The sequence below is a fragment of the Lepisosteus oculatus genome, chromosome 14 (assembly GCF_040954835.1).
Source record: "Lepisosteus oculatus isolate fLepOcu1 chromosome 14, fLepOcu1.hap2, whole genome shotgun sequence".
Lineage (NCBI taxonomy): Eukaryota > Metazoa > Chordata > Actinopteri > Semionotiformes > Lepisosteidae > Lepisosteus > Lepisosteus oculatus.
Genome location: NC_090709.1, coordinates 27,290,069 through 27,304,155, shown reverse-complemented (window position 1 = coordinate 27,304,155; position 14,087 = coordinate 27,290,069). Strand labels below are relative to the sequence as shown.

The following is a 14,087-nucleotide window of genomic DNA, read 5'->3' as shown; positions in this document are numbered from 1 at the left end:
TGCAGTGCGGCTTGTCCGTCTGTTTATTTGTCAGCTTTGGCGAGACACGGGTGCTTGTGTATTAGCGTGAGCGTTTTTTATTCTGATCAGGAACAGTTTTACAAGTCCGCAAAGGATCGAGGAAAGGTTTATCGCCAGCTGAAAAGAGACACAGCGCTTCGGCTGTGGAGACTTGTTCGGCTGGCGTTCGGAGAGTCGCGTTTTTCAGAATTGTATTGAGATCGTTTTCCACAGAGCTCAGATGTCAAAGCACAGCAGCAGCTCTCCACAGCGATCCTCTATAGCGCCCTTTCTCCCGCAGCTCCGTCCTCATTGGAAGGAAGCAAGAGTGAAAGGCTGAAGTGAAATAGAGCGGGGACGAAGGCAGTGAAGAGAGAGAACGTGGGAAGAAGAGAAAAACGCAAGGGAAAAAAAGCAGCGTCGTAAAAGAGGTGACGGAGCTGTCCTCTCAATAAGAAGGGTGCCAGCGAGCCTTGCTTTCGCTTACGGCCACACCCCCTTGAGCATGCCTGATCTCGTCTGATCTCGGAAGCTAAACAGGGATGGGCCTGGTTAGTACTTGGATGGGAGACCGCCTGGGAATACCAGGTGTTGTAAGCTTTTAAGCGCAGGAGGCGCCCTATCCCCGCTCGCTGGCTCATTCCCCTGTTCACACGTGCAGTGCGGCTTGTCCGTCTGTTTATTTGTCAGCTTTGGCGAGACACGGGTGCTTGTGTATTAGCGTGAGCGTTTTTTATTCTGATCAGGAACAGTTTTACAAGTCCGCAAAGGATCGAGGAAAGGTTTATCGCCAGCTGAAAAGAGACACAGCGCTTCGGCTGTGGAGACTTGTTCGGCTGGCGTTCGGAGAGTCGCGTTTCTCAGAATTGTATTGAGATCGTTTTCCTCAGAGCTCAGATGTCAAAGCACAGCAGCAGCTCTCCACAGCGATCCTCTATAGCGCCCTTTCTCCCGCAGCTCCGTCCTCATTGGAAGGAAGCAAGAGTGAAAGGCTGAAGTGAAATAGAGCGGGGATGAAGGCAGTGAAGAGAGAGAACGTGGGAAGAAGAGAAAAACGCAAGGGAAAAAAAGCAGCGTCGTAAAAGAGGTGACGGAGATGTCCTCTCAATAAGAAGGGTGCCAGCGAGCCTTGCTCTCGCTTGCGGCCACACCCCCTTGAGCACGCCTGATCTCGTCTGATCTCGGAAGCTAAACAGGGATGGGCCTGGTTAGTACTTGGATGGGAGACCGCCTGGGAATACCAGGTGCTGTAAGCTTTTTAGCGCAGGAGGCGCCCTATCCCCGCTCGCTCGCTCATTCCCCTGTTCATACGTGCAGTGCGGCTTGTCCGTCTGTTTATTTGTCAGCTTTGGCGAGACACGGGTGCTTGTGTATTAGCGTGAGCGTTTTTTATTCTGATCAGGAACAGTTTAACAAGTCCGCAAAGGATCGAGGAAAGGTTTATCGCCAGCTGAAAAGAGACACAGCGCTTCGGCTGTGGAGACTTGTTCGGCTGGCGTTCGGAGAGTCGCGTTTTTCAGAATTGTATTGAGATCGTTTTCCACAGAGCTCAGATGTCAAAGCACAGCAGCAGCTCTCCACAGCGATCCTCTATAGCGCCCTTTCTCCCGCAGCTCCGTCCTCATTGGAAGGAAGCAAGAGTGAAAGGCTGAAGTGAAATAGAGCGGGGACGAAGGCAGTGAAGAGAGAGAACGTGGGAAGAAGAGAAAAACGCAAGGGAAAAAAAGCAGCGTCGTAAAAGAGGTGACGGAGCTGTCCTCTCAATAAGAAGGGTGCCAGCGAGCCTTGCTCTCGCTTACGGCCACACCCCCTTGAGCACGCCTGATCTCGTCTGATCTCGGAAGCTAAACAGGGATGGGCCTGGTTAGTACTTGGATGGGAGACCGCCTGGGAATACCAGGTGCTGTAAGCTTTTAAGCGCAGGAGGCGCCCTATCCCCGCTCGCTCGCTCATTCCCCTGTTCACACGTGCAGTGCGGCTTGTCCGTCTGTTTATTTGTCAGCTTTGGCGAGACACGGGTGCTTGTGTATTAGCGTGAGCGTTTTTTATTCTGATCAGGAACAGTTTAACAAGTCCGCAAAGGATCGAGGAAAGGTTTATCGCCAGCTGAAAAGAGACACAGCGCTTCGGCTGTGGAGACTTGTTCGGCTGGCGTTCGGAGAGTCGCGTTTTTCAGAATTGTATTGAGATCGTTTTCCACAGAGCTCAGATGTCAAAGCACAGCAGCAGCTCTCCACAGCGATCCTCTATAGCGCCCTTTCTCCCGCAGCTCCGTTCTCATTGGAAGGAAGCAAGAGTGAAAGGCTGAAGTGAAATAGAGCGGGGACGAAGGCAGTGAAGAGAGAGAACGTGGGAAGAAGAGAAAAACGCAAGGGAAAAAAAGCAGCGTCGTAAAAGAGGTGACGGAGCTGTCCTCTCAATAAGAAGGGTGCCAGCGAGCCTTGCTCTCGCTTACGGCCACACCCCCTTGAGCACGCCTGATCTTGTCTGATCTCGGAAGCTAAACAGGGATGGGCCTGGTTAGTACTTGGATGGGAGACCGCCTGGGAATACCAGGTGCTGTAAGCTTTTAAGCGCAGGAGGCGCCCTATCCCCGCTCGCTCGCTCATTCCCCTGTTCACACGTGCAGTGCGGCTTGTCCGTCTGTTTATTTGTCAGCTTTGGCGAGACACGGGTGCTTGTGTATTAGCGTGAGCGTTTTTTATTCTGATCAGGAACAGTTTAACAAGTCCGCAAAGAATCGAGGGAAGGTTTATCGCCAGCTGAATAGAGACACAGCGCTTCGGCTGTGGAGACTTGTTCGGCTGGCGTTCGGAGAGTCGCGTTTTTCAGAATTGTATTGAGATCGTTTTCCACAGAGCTCAGATGTCAAAGCACAGCAGCAGCTCTCCACAGCGATCCTCTATAGCGCCCTTTCTCCCGCAGCTCCGTCCTCATTGGAAGGAAGCAAGAGTGAAAGGCTGAAGTGAAATAGAGCGGGGACGAAGGCAGTGAAGAGAGAGAACGTGGGAAGAAGAGAAAAACGCAAGGGAAAAAAAGCAGCGTCGTAAAAGAGGTGACGGAGCTGTCCTCTCAATAAGAAGGGTGCCAGCGAGCCTTGCTCTCGCTTACGGCCACACCCCCTTGAGCACGCCTGATCTCGTCTGATCTCGGAAGCTAAACAGGGATGGGCCTGGTTAGTACTTGGATGGGAGACCGCCTGGGAATACCAGGTGCTGTAAGCTTTTAAGCGCAGGAGGCGCCCTATCCCCGCTCGCTCGCTCATTCCCCTGTTCACACGTGCAGTGCGGCTTGTCCGTCTGTTTATTTGTCAGCTTTGGCGAGACACGGGTGCTTGTGTATTAGCGTGAGCGTTTTTTATTCTGATCAGGAACAGTTTAACAAGTCCGCAAAGAATCGAGGGAAGGTTTATCGCCAGCTGAATAGAGACACAGCGCTTCGGCTGTGGAGACTTGTTCGGCTGGCGTTCGGAGAGTCGCGTTTTTCAGAATTGTATTGAGATCGTTTTCCACAGAGCTCAGATGTCAAAGCACAGCAGCAGCTCTCCACAGCGATCCTCTATAGCGCCCTTTCTCCCGCAGCTCCGTCCTCATTGGAAGGAAGCAAGAGTGAAAGGCTGAAGTGAAATAGAGCGGGGACGAAGGCAGTGAAGAGAGAGAACGTGGGAAGAAGAGAAAAACGCAAGGGAAAAAAAGCAGCGTCGTAAAAGAGGTGACGGAGCTGTCCTCTCAATAAGAAGGGTGCCAGCGAGCCTTGCTCTCGCTTACGGCCACACCCCCTTGAGCACACCTGATCTCGTCTGATCTCGGAAGCTAAACAGGGATGGGCCTGGTTAGTACTTGGATGGAAGACCGCCTGGGAATACCAGGTGCTGTAAGCTTTTAAGCGCAGGAGGCGCCCTATCCCCGCTCGCTCGCTCATTCCCCTGTTCACACGTGCAGTGCGGCTTGTCCGTCTGTTTATTTGTCAGCTTTGGCGAGACACGGGTGCTTGTGTATTAGCGTGAGCGTTTTTTATTCTGATCAGGAACAGTTTTACAAGTCCGCAAAGGATCGAGGAAAGGTTTATCGCCAGCTGAAAAGAGACACAGCGCTTCGGCTGTGGAGACTTGTTCGGCTGGCGTTCGGAGAGTCGCGTTTTTCAGAATTGTATTGAGATCGTTTTCCACAGAGCTCAGATGTCAAAGCACAGCAGCAGCTCTCCACAGCGATCCTCTATAGCGCCCTTTCTCCCGCAGCTCCGTCCTCATTGGAAGGAAGCAAGAGTGAAAGGCTGAAGTGAAATAGAGCGGGGACGAAGGCAGTGAAGAGAGAGAACGTGGGAAGAAGAGAAAAACGCAAGGGAAAAAAAGCAGCGTCGTAAAAGAGGTGACGGAGCTGTCCTCTCAATAAGAAGGGTGCCAGCGAGCCTTGCTCTCGCTTACGGCCACACCCCCTTGAGCACGCCTGATCTCGTCTGATCTCGGAAGCTAAACAGGGATGGGCCTGGTTAGTACTTGGATGGGAGACCGCCTGGGAATACCAGGTGCTGTAAACTTTTAAGCGCAGGAGGCGCCCTATCCCCGCTCGCTCGCTCATTCCCCTGTTCACACGTGCAGTGCGGCTTGTCCGTCTGTTTATTTGTCAGCTTTGGCGAGACACGGGTGCTTGTGTTTTAGCGTGAGCGTTTTTTATTCTGATCAGGAACAGTTTAACAAGTCCGCAAAGGATCGAGGAAAGGTTTATCGCCAGCTGAAAAGAGACACAGCGCTTCGGCTGTGGAGACTTGTTCGGCTGGCGTTCGGAGAGTCGCGTTTTTCAGAATTGTATTGAGATCGTTTTCCACAGAGCTCAGATGTCAAAGCACAGCAGCAGCTCTCCACAGCGATCCTCTATAGCGCCCTTTCTCCCGCAGCTCCGTCCTCATTGGAAGGAAGCAAGAGTGAAAGGCTGAAGTGAAATAGAGCGGGGACGAAGGCAGTGAAGAGAGAGAACGTGGGAAGAAGAGAAAAACGCAAGGGAAAAAAAGCAGCGTCGTAAAAGAGGTGACGGAGCTGTCCTCTCAATAAGAAGGGTGCCAGCGAGCCTTGCTCTCGCTTACGGCCACACCCCCTTGAGCACACCTGATCTCGTCTGATCTCGGAAGCTAAACAGGGATGGGCCTGGTTAGTACTTGGATGGAAGACCGCCTGGGAATACCAGGTGCTGTAAGCTTTTAAGCGCAGGAGACGCCCTATCCCCGCTCGCTCGCTCATTCCCCTGTTCACACGTGCAGTGCGGCTTGTCCGTCTGTTTATTTGTCAGCTTTGGCGAGACACGGGTGCTTGTGTATTAGCGTGAGCGTTTTTTATTCTGATCATGAACAGTTTTACAAGTCCGCAAAGGATCGAGGAAAGGTTTATCGCCAGCTGAAAAGAGACAAAGCGCTTCGGCTGTGGAGACTTGTTCGGCTGGCGTTCGGAGAGTCGCGTTTTTCAGAATTGTATTGAGATCGTTTTCCACAGAGCTCAGATGTCAAAGCACAGCAGCAGCTCTCCACAGCGATCCTCTATAGCGCCCTTTCTCCCGCAGCTCCGTCCTCATTGGAAGGAAGCAAGAGTGAAAGGCTGAAGTGAAATAGAGCGGGGACGAAGGCAGTGAAGAGAGAGAACGTGGGAAGAAGAGAAAAACGCAAGGGAAAAAAAGCAGCGTCGTAAAAGAGGTGACGGAGCTGTCCTCTCAATAAGAAGGGTGCCAGCGAGCCTTGCTCTCGCTTACGGCCACACCCCCTTGAGCACACCTGATCTCGTCTGATCTCGGAAGCTAAACAGGGATGGGCCTGGTTAGTACTTGGATGGAAGACCGCCTGGGAATACCAGGTGCTGTAAGCTTTTAAGCGCAGGAGACGCCCTATCCCCGCTCGCTCGCTCATTCCCCTGTTCACACGTGCAGTGCGGCTTGTCCGTCTGTTTATTTGTCAGCTTTGGCGAGACACGGGTGCTTGTGTATTAGCGTGAGCGTTTTTTATTCTGATCATGAACAGTTTTACAAGTCCGCAAAGGATCGAGGAAAGGTTTATCGCCAGCTGAAAAGAGACACAGCGCTTCGGCTGTGGAGACTTGTTCGGCTGGCGTTCGGAGAGTCGCGTTTTTCAGAATTGTATTGAGATCGTTTTCCACAGAGCTCAGATGTCAAAGCACAGCAGCAGCTCTCCACAGCGATCCTCTATAGCACCCTTTCTCCCGCAGCTCCGTCCTCATTGGAAGGAAGCAAGAGTGAAAGGCTGAAGTGAAATAGAGCGGGGACGAAGGCAGTGAAGAGAGAGAACGTGGGAAGAAGAGAAAAACGCAAGGGAAAAAAAGCAGCGTCGTAAAAGAGGTGACGGAGCTGTCCTCTCAATAAGAAGGGTGCCAGCGAGCCTTGCTCTCGTTTAAGGCCAAACCCCCTTGAGCACGCCTGATCTCGTCTGATCTCGTAAGCTAAACAGGGATGGGCCTGGTTAGTACTTGGATGGGAGACCGCCTGGGAATACCAGGTGCTGTAAGCTTTTAAGCGCAGGAGGCGCCCTATCCCCGCTCGCTCACTCATTCCCCTGTTCACACGTGCAGTGCGGCTTGTCCGTCTGTTTATTTGTCAGCTTTGGCGAGACACGGGTGCTTGTGTATTAGCGTGAGCGTTTTTTATTCTGATCAGGAACAGTTTAACAAGTCCGCAAAGGACCGAGGAAAGGTTTATCGCCAGCTGAAAAGAGACACAGCGCTTCGGCTGTGGAGACTTGTTCGGCTGGCGTTCGGAGAGTCGCGTTTTTCAGAATTGTATTGAGATCGTTTTCCACAGAGCTCAGATGTCAAAGCACAGCAGCAGCTCTCCACAGCGATCCTCTATAGCGCCCTTTCTCCCGCAGCTCCGTCCTCATTGGAAGGAAGCAAGAGTGAAAGGCTGAAGTGAAATAGAGCGGGGACGAAGGCAGTGAAGAGAGAGAACGTGGGAAGAAGAGAAAAACGCAAGGGAAAAAAAGCAGCGTCGTAAAAGAGGTGACGGAGCTGTCCTCTCAATAAGAAGGGTGCCAGCGAGCCTTGCTCTCGCTTACGGCCACACCCCCTTGAGCACGCCTGATCTCGTCTGATCTCGGAAGCTAAACAGGGATGGGCCTGGTTAGTACTTGGATGGGAGACCGCCTGGGAATACCAGGTGCTGTAAACTTTTAAGCGCAGGAGGCGCCCTATCCCCGCTCGCTCGCTCATTCCCCTGTTCACACGTGCAGTGCGGCTTGTCCGTCTGTTTATTTGTCAGCTTTGGCGAGACACGGGTGCTTGTGTTTTAGCGTGAGCGTTTTTTATTCTGATCAGGAACAGTTTAACAAGTCCGCAAAGAATCGAGGGAAGGTTTATCGCCAGCTGAATAGAGACACAGCGCTTCGGCTGTGGAGACTTGTTCGGCTGGCGTTCGGAGAGTCGCGTTTTTCAGAATTGTATTGAGATCGTTTTCCACAGAGCTCAGATGTCAAAGCACAGCAGCAGCTCTCCACAGCGATCCTCTATAGCGCCCTTTCTCCCGCAGCTCCGTCCTCATTGGAAGGAAGCAAGAGTGAAAGGCTGAAGTGAAATAGAGCGGGGACGAAGGCAGTGAAGAGAGAGAACGTGGGAAGAAGAGAAAAACGCAAGGGAAAAAAAGCAGCGTCGTAAAAGAGGTGACGGAGCTGTCCTCTCAATAAGAAGGGTGCCAGCGAGCCTTGCTCTCGCTTACGGCCACACCCCCTTGAGCACGCCTGATCTCGTCTGATCTCGGAAGCTAAACAGGGATGGGCCTGGTTAGTACTTGGATGGGAGACCGCCTGGGAATACCAGGTGCTGCAAGCTTTTAAGCGCAGGAGGCGCCCTATCCCCGCTCGCTCGCTCATTCCCCTGTTCACACGTGCAGTGCGGCTTGTCCGTCTGTTTATTTGTCAGCTTTGGCGAGACACGGGTGCTTGTGTATTAGCGTGAGCGTTTTTTATTCTGATCAGGAACAGTTTTACAAGTCCGCAAAGGATCGAGGAAAGGTTTATCGCCAGCTGAAAAGAGACACAGCGCTTCGGCTGTGGAGACTTGTTCGGCTGGCGTTCGGAGAGTCGCGTTTTTCAGAATTGTATTGAGATCGTTTTCCACAGAGCTCAGATGTCAAAGCACAGCAGCAGCTCTCCACAGCGATCCTCTATAGCGCCCTTTCTCCCGCAGCTCCGTCCTCATTGGAAGGAAGCAAGAGTGAAAGGCTGAAGTGAAATAGAGCGGGGACGAAGGCAGTGAAGAGAGAGAACGTGGGAAGAAGAGAAAAACGCAAGGGAAAAAAAGCAGCGTCGTAAAAGAGGTGACGGAGCTGTCCTCTCAATAAGAAGGGTGCCAGCGAACCTTGCTCTCGCTTACGGCCACACCCCCTTGAGCACGCCTGATCTCGTCTGATCTTGTAAGCTAAACAGGGATGGGCCTGGTTAGTACTTGGATGGGAGACCGCCTGGGAATACCAGGTGCTGTAAGCTTTTAAGCGCAGGAGGCGCCCTATCCCCGCTCGCTCGCTCATTCCCCTGTTCACACGTGCAGTGCGGCTTGTCCGTCTGTTTATTTGTCAGCTTTGGCGAGACACGGGTGCTTGTGTATTAGCGTGAGCGTTTTTTATTCTGATCAGGAACAGTTTTACAAGTCCGCAAAGGATCGAGGAAAGGTTTATCGCCAGCTGAAAAGAGAAACAGCGCTTCGGCTGTGGAGACTTGTTCGGCTGGCGTTCGGAGAGTCGCGTTTTTCAGAATTGTATTGAGATCGTTTTCCACAGAGCTCAGATGTCAAAGCACAGCAGCAGCTCTCCACAGCGATCCTCTATAGTGCCCTATCTCCCGCAGCTCCGTCCTCATTGGAAGGAAGCAAGAGTGAAAGGCTGAAGTGAAATAGAGCGGGGACGAAGGCAGTGAAGAGAGAGAACGTGGGAAGAAGAGAAAAACGCAAGGGAAAAAATGCAGCGTCGTAAAAGAGGTGACGGAGCTGTCCTCTCAATAAGAAGGGTGCCAGCGAGCCTTGCTCTCGCTTACGGCCACACCACCTTGAGCATGCCTGATCTCGTCTGATCTCGGAAGCTAAACAGGGATGGGCCTGGTTAGTACTTGGATGGGAGACCGCCTGGGAATACCAGGTGCTGTAAGCTTTTAAGCGCAGGAGGCGCCCTATCCCCGCTCGCTCGCTCATTCCCCTGTTCACACGTGCAGTGCGGCTTGTCCGTCTCTTTATTTGTCAGCTTTGGCGAGACACGGGTGCTTGTGTATTAGCGTGAGTGTTTTTTATTCTGATCAGGAACAGTTTTACAAGTCCGCAAAGGATCGAGGAAAGGTTTATCGCCAGCTGAAAAGAGACACAGCGCTTCGGCTGTGGAGACTTGTTCGGCTGGCGTTCGGAGAGTCGCGTTTTTCAGAATTGTATTGAGATCGTTTTCCACAGAGCTCAGATGTCAAAGCACAGCAGCAGCTCTCCACAGCGATCCTCTATAGCGCCCTTTCTCCCGCAGCTCCGTCCTCATTGGAAGGAAGCAAGAGTGAAAGGCTGAAGTGAAATAGAGCGGGGACGAAGGCAGTGAAGAGAGAGAACGTGGGAAGAAGAGAAAAACGCAAGGGAAAAAAAGCAGCGTCGTAAAAGAGGTGACGGAGCTGTCCTCTCAATAAGAAGGGTGCCAGCGAGCCTTGCTCTCGCTTACGGCCACACCCCCTTGAGCACGCCTGATCTCATCTGATCTCGGAAGCTAAACAGGGATGGGCCTGGTTAGTACTTGGATGGGAGACCGCCTGGGAATACCAGGTGCTGTAAGCTTTTAAGCGCAGGAGGCGCCCTATCCCCGCTCGCTCGCTCATTCCCCTGTTCACACGTGCAGTGCGGCTTGTCCGTCTGTTTATTTGTCAGCTTTGGCGAGACACGGGTGCTTGTGTATTAGCGTGAGCGTTTTTTATTCTGATCAGGAACAGTTTTACAAGTCCGCAAAGGATCGAGGAAAGGTTTATCGCCAGCTGAAAAGAGACACAGCGCTTCAGCTGTGGAGACTTGTTCAGCTGGCGTTCGGAGAGTCGCGTTTTTCAGAATTGTTTTGAGATCGTTTTCCACAGAGCTCAGATGTCAAAACACAGCAGCAGCTCTCCACAGCGATCCTCTATAGCGCCCTTTCTCCCGCAGCTCCGTCCTCATTGGAAGGAAGCAAAAGTGAAAGGCTGAAGTGAAATAGAGCGGGGACGAAGGCAGTGAAGAGAGAGAACGTGGGAAGAAGAGAAAAACGCAAGGGAAAAAGAGCAGCGTCATAAAAGAGGTGACGGAGCTGTCCTCTCAATAAGAAGGGTGCCAGCGAGCCTTGCTCTCGCTTACGGCCACACCCCCTTGAGCACGCCTGATCTCATCTGATCTCGGAAGCTAAACAGGGATGGGCCTGGTTAGTACTTGGATGGGAGACCGCCTGGGAATACCAGGTGCTGTAAGCTTTTAAGCGCAGGAGGCGCCCTATCCCCGCTCGCTCGCTCATTCCCCTGTTCACACGTGCAGTGCGGCTTGTCCGTCTGTTTATTTGTCAGCTTTGGCGAGACACGGGTGCTTGTGTATTAGCGTGAGCGTTTTTTATTCTGATCAGGAACAGTTTTACAAGTCCGCAAAGGATCGAAGAAAGGTTTATCGCCAGCTGAAAAGAGACACAGCGCTTCGGCTGTGGAGACTTGTTCGGCTGGCGTTCGGAGAGTCGCGTTTTTCAGAATTGTATTGAGATCGTTTTCCACAGAACTCAGATGTCAAAGCACAGCAGCAGCTCTCCACAGCGATCCTCTATAGCGCCCTTTCTCCCGCAGCTCCGTCCTCATTGGAAGGAAGCAAGAGTGAAAGGCTGAAGTGAAATAGAGCGGGGACGAAGGCAGTGAAGAGAGAGAACGTGGGAAGAAGAGAAAAACGCAAGGGAAAAAAAGCAGCGTCGTAAAAGAGGTGACGGAGCTGTCCTCTCAATAAGAAGGGTGCCAGCGAGCCTTGCTCTCGCTTACGGCCACACCCCCTTGAGCACGCCTGATTTCGTCTGATCTCGGAAGCTAAACAGGGATGGGCCTGGTTAGTACTTGGATGGGACACCGCCTGGGAATACCAGGTGCTGTAAGCTTTTAAGCGCAGGAGGCGCCCTATCCCCGCTCGCTCGCTCATTCCCCTGTTCACACGTGCAGTGCGGCTTGTCCGTCTGTTTATTTGTCAGCGTTGGCGAGATGCGGGTGCTTGTGTATTAGCGTGAGCGTTTTTTATTCTGATCATGAACAGTTTAACAAGTCCGCAAAGGATCGAGGAAAGGTTTATCGCCAGCTGAAAAGAGACACAGCGCTTCGGCTGTGGAGACTTGTTCGGCTGGCGTTCGGAGGGTCGCGTTTTTCAGAATTGTATTGAGATCGTTTTCCACAGAGCTCAGATGTCAATGCACAGCAGCAGCTCTCCACAGCGATCCTCTATAGCGCCCTTTCTCCCGCAGCTCTGTCCTCATTGGAAGGAAGCAAGAGTGAAAGGCTGAAGTGAAATAGAGCGGGGACGAAGGCAGTGAAGAGAGAGAACGTGGGAAGAAGAGAAAAACGCAAGGGAAAAAGAGCAGCGTCGTAAAAGAGGTGACGGAGCTGTCCTCTCAATAAGAAGGGTGCCAGCGAGCCTTGCTCTCGCTTACGGCCACAACCCCTTGAGCACGCCTGATCTCGTCTGATCTCGGAAGCTAAACAGGGATGGGCCTGGTTAGTACTTGGATGGGAGACCGCCTGGGAATACCAGGTGCTGTAAGCTTTTAAGCGCAGGAGGCGCCCTATCCCCGCTCGCTCGCTCATTCCCCTGTTCACACGTGCAGTGCGGCTTGTCCGTCTGTTTATTTGTCAGCTTTGGCGAGACACGGGTGCTTGTGTATTAGCGTGAGCGTTTTTTATTCTGATCAGGAACAGTTTAACAAGTCCGCAAAGGATCGAGGAAAGGTTTATCGCCAGCTGAAAAGAGACACAGCGCTTCGGCTGTGGAGACTTGTTCGGCTGGCGTTCGGAGAGTCGCGTTTTTCAGAATTGTATTGAGATAGTTTTCATCAGAGCTCAGATGTCAAAGCACAGCAGCAGCTCTCCACAGCGATCCTCTATAGCGCCCTTTCTCCCGCAGCTCCGTCCTCATTGGAAGGAAGCAAGAGTGAAAGGCTGAAGTGAAATAGAGCGGGGATGAAGGCAGTGAAGAGAGAGAACGTGGGAAGAAGAGAAAAACGCAAGTGAAAAAAAGCAGCGTCGTAAAAGAGGTGACGGAGCTATCCTCTCAATAAGAAGGGTGCAAGCGAGCCTTGCTCTCGCTTACGGCCACACCCCCTTGAGCACGCCTGATCTCGTCTGATCTCGGAAGCTAAAAAGGGATGGGCCTGGTTAGTACTTGTTCGGAGACCGCCTGGGAATACCAGGTGCTGTAAGCTTTTAAGCGCAGGAGGCGCCCTATCCCTGCTCGCTCGCTCATTCCCCTGTTCACACGTGCAGTGCAGCTTGTCCGTCTGTTTATTTGTCAGCTTTGGCGAGACACGGGTGCTTGTGTATTAGCGTGAGCGTTTTTTATTCTGATCAGGAACAGTTTTACAAGTCCGCAAAGGATCGAGGAAAGGTTTATCGCCAGCTGAAAAGAGACACAGCGCTTCGGCTGTGGAGACTTGTTCGGCTGGCGTTCGGAGAGTCGCGTTTTTCAGAATTGTATTGAGATCGTTTTCCACAGAGCTCAGATGTCAAAGCACAGCAGCAGCTCTCCACAGCGATCCTCTATAGCGCCCTTTCTCCCGCAGCTCCGTCCTCATTGGAAGGAAGCAAGAGTGAAAGGCTGAAGTGAAATAGAGCGGGGACGAAGGCAGTGAAGAGAGAGAACGTGGGAAGAAGAGAAAAACGCAAGGGAAAAAAAGCAGCGTCGTAAAAGAGGTGACGGAGCTGTCCTCTCAATAAGAAGGGTGCCAGCGAGCCTTGCTCTCGCTTACGGCCACACCACCTTGAGCACGCCTGATCTCGTCTGATCTCGGAAGCTAAACAGGTATGGGCCTGGTTAGTTCTTGGATGGGAGACCGCCTGGGAATACCAGGTGCTGTAAGCTCTTAAGCGCAGGAGGCGCCCTATCCCCGCTCGCTCGCTCATTCCCCTGTTCACACGTGCAGTGCGGCTTGTCCGTCTCTTTATTTGTCAGCTTTGGCGAGACACGGGTGCTTGTGTATTAGCGTGAGCGTTTTTTATTCTGATCAGGAACAGTTTTACAAGTCCGCAAAGGATCGAGGAAAGGTTTATCGCCAGCTGAAAAGAGACACAGCGCTTCGGCTGTGGAGACTTGTTCGGCTGGCGTTCGGAGAGTCGCGTTTTTCAGAATTGTATTGAGATCGTTTTCCACAGAGCTCAGATGTCAAAGCACAGCAGCAGCTCTCCACAGCGATCCTCTATAGCGCCCTTTCTCCCGCAGCTCCGTCCTCATTGGAAGGAAGCAAGAGTGAAAGGCTGAAGTGAAATAGAGCGGGGACGAAGGCAGTGAAGAGAGAGAACGTGGGAAGAAGAGAAAAACGCAAGGGAAAAAAAGCAGCGTCGTAAAAGAGGTGACGGAGCTGTCCTCTCAATAAGAAGGGTGCCAGCGAGCCTTGCTCTCACTTACGGCCACATCCCCTTGAGCACGCCTGATCTCATCTGATCTCGGAAGCTAAACAGGGATGGGCCTGGTTAGTACTTGGATGGGAGACCGCCTGGGAATACCAGGTGCTGTAAGCTTTTAAGCGCAGGAGGCGCCCTATCCCCGCTCGCTCGCTCATTCCCCTGTTCACACGTGCAGTGCGGCTTGTCCGTCTGTTTATTTGTCAGCTTTGGCGAGACACGGGTGCTTGTGTATTAGCGGGAGCGTTTATTATTCTGATCAGGAACAGTTTTACAAGTCCGCAAAGGATCGAGGAAAGGTTTATCGCCAGCTGAAAAGAGACACAGCGCTTCGGCTGTGGAGACTTGTTCGGCTGGCGTTCGGAGAGTCGCGTTTTTCAGAATTGTATTGAGATCGTTTTCCACAGAGCTCAGATGTCAAAGCACAGCAGCAGCTCTCCACAGCGATCCTCTATAGCGCCCTTTCTCCCGCAGCTCCGTCCTCA

At 52.3% G+C, this 14,087-nt stretch overlaps 17 non-coding genes and 4 pseudogenes across 17 annotated transcripts; all 21 read left to right on the top strand.

Annotated features, from left to right (window-relative positions):
- Positions 1-481: 481 nt before the first annotated feature.
- On the top strand, positions 482-600 carry LOC138216952 (5S ribosomal RNA). Its single transcript, XR_011180665.1, has one exon. It is a non-coding gene; the product is annotated as a 5S ribosomal RNA (ribosomal RNA).
- A 537-nt stretch (positions 601-1,137) lies between these two features.
- LOC138245424 (5S ribosomal RNA) lies at positions 1,138-1,256 on the top strand. The gene has a single exon (XR_011194034.1). It is a non-coding gene; the product is annotated as a 5S ribosomal RNA (ribosomal RNA).
- A 537-nt stretch (positions 1,257-1,793) lies between these two features.
- On the top strand, positions 1,794-1,912 carry LOC138244278 (5S ribosomal RNA). The gene has a single exon (XR_011192891.1). It is a non-coding gene; the product is annotated as a 5S ribosomal RNA (ribosomal RNA).
- A 537-nt stretch (positions 1,913-2,449) lies between these two features.
- On the top strand, positions 2,450-2,568 carry LOC138216867 (5S ribosomal RNA). The gene has a single exon (XR_011180580.1). It is a non-coding gene; the product is annotated as a 5S ribosomal RNA (ribosomal RNA).
- A 537-nt stretch (positions 2,569-3,105) lies between these two features.
- On the top strand, positions 3,106-3,224 carry LOC138244277 (5S ribosomal RNA). Its single transcript, XR_011192890.1, has one exon. It is a non-coding gene; the product is annotated as a 5S ribosomal RNA (ribosomal RNA).
- Positions 3,225-3,761: 537 nt separating this feature from the next.
- On the top strand, positions 3,762-3,880 carry LOC138244983 (5S ribosomal RNA). The gene has a single exon (XR_011193600.1). It is a non-coding gene; the product is annotated as a 5S ribosomal RNA (ribosomal RNA).
- Positions 3,881-4,417: 537 nt separating this feature from the next.
- LOC138216514 (5S ribosomal RNA) lies at positions 4,418-4,536 on the top strand. The gene has a single exon (XR_011180226.1). It is a non-coding gene; the product is annotated as a 5S ribosomal RNA (ribosomal RNA).
- Positions 4,537-5,073: 537 nt separating this feature from the next.
- On the top strand, positions 5,074-5,192 carry LOC138244982 (5S ribosomal RNA). The gene has a single exon (XR_011193599.1). It is a non-coding gene; the product is annotated as a 5S ribosomal RNA (ribosomal RNA).
- A 537-nt stretch (positions 5,193-5,729) lies between these two features.
- LOC138244981 (5S ribosomal RNA) lies at positions 5,730-5,848 on the top strand. The gene has a single exon (XR_011193598.1). It is a non-coding gene; the product is annotated as a 5S ribosomal RNA (ribosomal RNA).
- A 537-nt stretch (positions 5,849-6,385) lies between these two features.
- LOC138218600 (5S ribosomal RNA) lies at positions 6,386-6,504 on the top strand (annotated as a pseudogene).
- Positions 6,505-7,041: 537 nt separating this feature from the next.
- Positions 7,042-7,160, top strand: LOC138216513 (5S ribosomal RNA). The gene has a single exon (XR_011180225.1). It is a non-coding gene; the product is annotated as a 5S ribosomal RNA (ribosomal RNA).
- Positions 7,161-7,697: 537 nt separating this feature from the next.
- LOC138216796 (5S ribosomal RNA) lies at positions 7,698-7,816 on the top strand. The gene has a single exon (XR_011180508.1). It is a non-coding gene; the product is annotated as a 5S ribosomal RNA (ribosomal RNA).
- A 537-nt stretch (positions 7,817-8,353) lies between these two features.
- Positions 8,354-8,472, top strand: LOC138218085 (5S ribosomal RNA; annotated as a pseudogene).
- A 537-nt stretch (positions 8,473-9,009) lies between these two features.
- Positions 9,010-9,128, top strand: LOC138244782 (5S ribosomal RNA). The gene has a single exon (XR_011193397.1). It is a non-coding gene; the product is annotated as a 5S ribosomal RNA (ribosomal RNA).
- Positions 9,129-9,665: 537 nt separating this feature from the next.
- On the top strand, positions 9,666-9,784 carry LOC138216885 (5S ribosomal RNA). The gene has a single exon (XR_011180598.1). It is a non-coding gene; the product is annotated as a 5S ribosomal RNA (ribosomal RNA).
- A 537-nt stretch (positions 9,785-10,321) lies between these two features.
- Positions 10,322-10,440, top strand: LOC138216874 (5S ribosomal RNA). The gene has a single exon (XR_011180587.1). It is a non-coding gene; the product is annotated as a 5S ribosomal RNA (ribosomal RNA).
- A 537-nt stretch (positions 10,441-10,977) lies between these two features.
- On the top strand, positions 10,978-11,096 carry LOC138217459 (5S ribosomal RNA). Its single transcript, XR_011181171.1, has one exon. It is a non-coding gene; the product is annotated as a 5S ribosomal RNA (ribosomal RNA).
- A 537-nt stretch (positions 11,097-11,633) lies between these two features.
- On the top strand, positions 11,634-11,752 carry LOC138217500 (5S ribosomal RNA). Its single transcript, XR_011181212.1, has one exon. It is a non-coding gene; the product is annotated as a 5S ribosomal RNA (ribosomal RNA).
- Positions 11,753-12,289: 537 nt separating this feature from the next.
- LOC138218969 (5S ribosomal RNA) lies at positions 12,290-12,407 on the top strand (annotated as a pseudogene).
- Positions 12,408-12,944: 537 nt separating this feature from the next.
- Positions 12,945-13,063, top strand: LOC138217891 (5S ribosomal RNA; annotated as a pseudogene).
- Positions 13,064-13,600: 537 nt separating this feature from the next.
- On the top strand, positions 13,601-13,719 carry LOC138217026 (5S ribosomal RNA). Its single transcript, XR_011180739.1, has one exon. It is a non-coding gene; the product is annotated as a 5S ribosomal RNA (ribosomal RNA).
- Positions 13,720-14,087: the final 368 nt, after the last annotated feature.